Source organism: Gossypium arboreum, chromosome 12 (genome assembly GCF_025698485.1).
Source record: "Gossypium arboreum isolate Shixiya-1 chromosome 12, ASM2569848v2, whole genome shotgun sequence".
NCBI lineage: Eukaryota > Viridiplantae > Streptophyta > Magnoliopsida > Malvales > Malvaceae > Gossypium > Gossypium arboreum.
The window spans coordinates 83,359,959-83,365,522 of record NC_069081.1 but is presented as its reverse complement, the minus strand read 5'-3'; the positions used below and the strand labels follow the sequence as shown (position 1 = coordinate 83,365,522).

At 36.9% G+C, this 5,564-nt stretch overlaps 1 long non-coding RNA gene across 1 annotated transcript; it reads left to right on the top strand.

Moving 5' to 3' along the window:
* The first annotated feature begins 2,135 nt into the window (after positions 1-2,135).
* Positions 2,136-4,740, top strand: LOC128285348 (uncharacterized). Its single transcript, XR_008275852.1, has 2 exons — positions 2,136-2,241; positions 4,496-4,740. It is a non-coding gene; the product is annotated as an uncharacterized LOC128285348 (long non-coding RNA).
* Positions 4,741-5,564: the final 824 nt, after the last annotated feature.

Here is a 5,564-nt window from a genome sequence, read left to right as displayed (position 1 = left end):
TCTGAAATCTAAATCTATGATTTCCATCCAACCACCGACGATGCCCCATATAAGAGAACTTCTTCCCATTATATAACCATTTCAAACATGTTTGCGTAGCTTAACAAGGACAAGCATAAAGTCCTTTGGTACTTCAACCAGATAAATTGGTATAAGCCGAGAAATCATTAATTGTCCACAACAAAGTTGCACGTAAATTGAAGTTCTCCTTTCTGAATACATCATATGTCTCAACACCCGACCATAACTGTTTTAACTCTTCAATAAGTGACTGCAAATAAATGTCAATATCATTTTTGAGACCTTTCTCTCCAGGGATAATCATAGATAATATAAAAGAAGATTGCTTCATGCAAATCGATGGAGGCAAATGGTAAGAAACAAACACTATAGGCCAAGTACTGTACGAAGTACTCATGATTTTAAAAGGATTAAAGCCGTCAACTGCTAGCCCAAGCCTCACATTCTAAGGATCACTTGCAAAGCTTTGAAATTTACTATCAAATGATTTCCAAGCTAAAGAATCAAGAGGATGCCTTAATAATCCATCATCGGTTCGTTGATCATTATGCCACCTCATAGAATCGACTGTCTTTGACGACATAAAAAGCCTTTGAAGTCTTGGTCTTAGGGGAAAATATCGCAAAACCTTGACTGGCTTCTTTCTTAACTATGCCCCACCTTCATTCGCATTCACATCTTTTGTATTTCTATTCATCCAACGAGACTTACCGCAAACATGACAAGACTATTGGTTTTTCTGATCACCCCAGTACAACATACAGTCATTTGGGCAACTATGAATTTTATTGTACCCAAGGCCTAAATATTTTATTAGTCTCTTCATATCTTGACAAGACTAAGGGATTTTTGCATACGGAAACATCTCTCTCAGAAACTCTAGCAGCATTGTAAAAGAGTTTTCAGTCCACCCCTCCCAAACATTTTAAGTGAAATAAACGAATGCAGAAGGACAATTTTGAATATTTTGATCCCTCGTAAAGTTCTTTGTTCATTTCATTAAGTAAATTGTAGAACTTCGCCGATTCTTCATTTGGCTCCTCATCAGGTGCACTTGTTCCCGTTTCGAAAAAAACATTTCCACTAATTTTACAATTATCGGATGCAATAAAGTCAGGTGGAAATGATTGTTTACCATGACTGTGCATATTAAATGCATCCTGCAACATACCTTCCATGTCATCTTGTCTAACATACTGATGGTAAGCAGTATCAGGATAAGTCGGATTAATCATTGAAGAAGTTCCACTAGATGTACACTCTCTATGGAAAATTCATTTTTTATACCCTCGAATAAAGTTATCAACAATTAGATGTTCGTAGACAACTTCACAAAAATGCCAATTGATGTTGCCACACGACTTACACGGGCAAAGAATCATATTCTCTTGGCTTCCATTTTGAAATGCAAAATTTACAAAAGTTTGTAATCCATTTCGATAGTCGCTGCTTACCCTTGAAAAATTCATCCAACTCCTATCCATTTCTGTAACACCTCAAATTTGGGCCTAGAAGTATTGGGCCTTGAGTGCGAGTCCGTACGGAGGTTGTATATAGGTATTTAATTGTGCAATGAAATAACACAATTAAATGTCTGCTTTGGTGGTTAATGGCCCTGAGAAGTGTTAGAGAAATCTTGGGTTCAAACTTGGGCTTTAGCAAAAATTTTGGTATTAAGAGAGAAAAAAAACCTGGATGCTTGGATGAGGGCTTTTAAATTATTGTGTTAAATAAAAGACACAAGGAAGCTTGTAGTCTAGTGGTTGTGGCATCATTAAGGTTGTATGGGAGCCTGGGTTCAAGCCTTGGCTCTTGCAATTTATTTTGGTTTTTTTTAAGGGAACCTGGACTTTGGCCTTTAGACCTTATAATTAATTGGGGATAAAATATGACACAAAAAGCCTTGTGGCTTAGTGGCAAGTAGCGTGTGGAGCATCTGAGGGGAGGCATGGGTTCAAATCCCATCGCAAGCAAGGAGCATTTATTTTGCTAACAGGGGGCGGCAAGAGTTGGTGTTGAATTTAAACTCTGATGTTGGAAGGATCCCACATCGGGAAGCTAACATAAGAGGGGATGCGAAGCTGGCTTTAAATAGAGAGAACCATGAGGAGAGTAGAGGTACCTTTCTTGGCTGATCCCTTTCGTTGTATGGCATGCTCGTTTGGGTTGGGCGTCGGCTAAGAGTGCTCAGAGCGTGGATTAACTCCAGTCTCCTATCAGGTGTGTATTTCTTACTACTCTAGCTGTAGAATGGCTACATCGGGCTGCGATGGGCCGAAAAGGGTAATGTGGGCCTAATGGGCCTACGGGCCCAATTGGATAAGTTGTTTGATTGTGTAGTAAATATTGGGCTAGGCTAGGTGAATCTAATATTTGTGGCTAGATTTCGGACAAAAGGGCCATACTAGCGTGTGGGCCCATTTGGGTCGAGAATGGGCTTTAGGGCCATTAGTATTGTTATCCATGTTTAGACTACTTTAGTTTACCAATATTTTGAAATACCCTCGACTTGTAAAATTACCAAAGTACCCTCGATTTATAGAATTACCATTTTACCCTCGATTTACAGAATTACCATTTTACCCTCGATTTATAGAATTACTGTTTTACCCTTGATTTACAGAATTACTGTTTTACCCTCGATTTACAAAATTACTAAAATACTCTTGGTTTATAAAATTACCAAAATACCCTCGATCAGTAAAATTACCAAAATACCCTAGTCTGTAAAATTGCTAAAATACCCCTGGTTTGTAAAATTACCAAAATACCCCTAGTTTGTAAAATTACCAAAATACCACTGGTTTGTGAAATTACTGAAATACCCTCAATTTGTAAAATTACCAAAATACCCCTGATTTACAAAATTACAGAAATACCCTTGACTTTCTAAAAATTATAAAAATACCATTGGTTTACAAAATTACTGAAATACCCTTGGTTTGTAGATTTACCAAAACACCCTTGTAGGGTGAAATGACTAAAATACCCTTATTAGGTAAAAAGACTGTAAAGCCCCTGTAGGGTAAAGTGACTGTAATACCCCTGTTTGGTAAAATGACGAATATGCCCTTATGTTCCGTATGACTGATGTGCTTAGGATTTACATATATTGATATTGGATTGGTTAAGTTTGAGTGATAGGTGGTGGTTATTGTAGGCGATTGATTTTGGAAATGTTTCAACTTCAACCCGTAATAGGTGTGTACTAACCCTCGTAATAGCTTAGATTAATATTTGCTGAGAAGACGAAATGCTAAAATATTGGTATTTCGGGAACTTGTAATGTTGCGTTTGGGTATAGAGGCGATAAATATGATAAGATCGGTGTTTGGATCGATGGAACAGGTAAGAACTCAATTTTGTGCACGATGGTGAGTTGGGCCTCAATGGGCTAAAATTGGGCCCAATGGGCTTTGGGCCCATTTGGGTAAAACTGATAGAAAATGGAATCTGGAAAAGTTGCATGTTAACACGATTAGTACTGTTGTAAAATTTGAATTATGTGGGCTTAATGGGCTAAATCGACATTCGTAGGGCCCATTAGAGGTTTTAGGTCCAAAAGCCCGAGTTTGATAAAGTGGGTTAAAGATCATTGTTTAAACACTCGAAAATATTGATAATTGTTGATGAACATGAAAAACCCTGATATTTGGTAAAATTACGAAATTACCCTTATAATGTGAAAAATGATTGTTTTGCCCTTGTAGGCAAGTGACTGACTTGGACTGTGTGGTTGACGAATTTGATTGTGAATATATGTTGGTGATATGAATGACTTGACTGTGATTGTTTGATTCAAATATGGGCATGACATTCTGCATACATGACATGTTGCATGGGTTGGGTTTTATAAATGGAGGAAGTGCTAAAAGGGCTATGCCCCAGTTTACCGAGAAGGGCTTTGCCTCAGTTTACCGAAAAGGGCTTTTCCCCAGTTTATCAAAAGGGCTTTTCCCCAATTATTAAAAGAGGCTAGGCCTCCAGATATATGATAAAGCAGCTATGCTGCCAGTGGTGTGTTGGTTGGGGTGGGTTGAATCATTCCCCACATGGTGTGTTGGTTGGTACAGGTGGAGAGTAGCGGATGGTGGGTCGAGTAGTCTCCCCAAATGGGCTTACATACATCCATTGACATTACATGTGATATTGAAATGGGTTTAAGGGCCATACCGTTTATAGTAAAGGCTTCGGCCCAATGATATGATTTATGAAAAGGCTTCGGCCTAGTGATATGATTTATGATAAGGCTTCGGCCCAGTGATATAATTTATGATAAGGATTCGGCCCAGTGATATGATTTATGAAAAGGCTTCGGCCCAGTAACTGTTAAACAAAAGGCTTCGGCCCAGTATATGCCAAGACTAAATAGGGCTTTGGCCTATATTGTACTGACACTGTGTTTTCACTGTTTGTTTGTTATTGGGATTACACACTGAGTTTTCGTAAACTCACCCCGTTTCTAACTGTGCAGGTAATCCCTAAGCTTAGATGGTTTGGAGCTGCGAGGGACTCGGAGATGGCCACACTACTATTTCTGGTTCTTTAAATTGCAATAAGTAGCCGATTTATTTCTTTATAAGTTTTATCTTATTAATATTATTATTTGGTTTTGGGTTGTAATAAGGCCATTTTAATTATTTTTCTGGGATTATTTTATTTTATACCCTATATTTTTCTGATAACAATATGAGTTAGACCTAGGGCGCATTTCCAAAATGATAATTGTTTTCAAAATAAACACAACGATACAATTAATCGGTTTATCAAAAATATCGACTTAAATGAATTGCAACTCTGTTTTTTCAAAACTAACCTAGCACCAAAGTGTGGCAATGGTTGTGGGCATGTCTAGGATTGGATCCAATCAAGAGCATTGGTACTTAAGCAGCCTTCATGGCTCACCTCCTCTGTTTGGATACCTACCGGTGCATGACTTCCATTCACTTTATTAACTTAGCAAAGACTATCTTTTAAAACACTAAAAAGGACGTTGAAAGAGGCATTGGTTTTCTTAAAAACTTCAATGTGACACGTCGGATCCGGCCATAACATTTGGGATGGGTTTGGGTTGTTACAATTTCGTTGTTCTTGAAGTCTAAAGTTGACAATAAATTGCGTTTACTAAAATAAATAATATATATCAAGTATAAATTATCTAATGGGTGCAAACTAATTCAGGTAGCGGGGTTTTCAAGTGTATATTTATGTATTACGTAAGTTAAGTAAGTTTAGTAAGTTATGTAAGTTATGTAAGTTATTATATGATATATATCTAACATAAAGATAAATATTATTTCCTTTAAAAAATTATTTTAATTAAATAAAATTAAAATGAATTAATCCAAAATATGTAATTTAAAAATTGTGTATAAAAAGTTGAAAACCGTATAAGATGAAATGTCAACTTTGTTCCATAAAAAATAAAATTTGACAATGTGGAAAATCACATGAAAAAAAAATCACATGGAAATTCACATGAATAAATTTTGTTCTTCAACTTGGAGCCTTGTTGTTGGATCCGTGTGGTGGGATAGTTCATT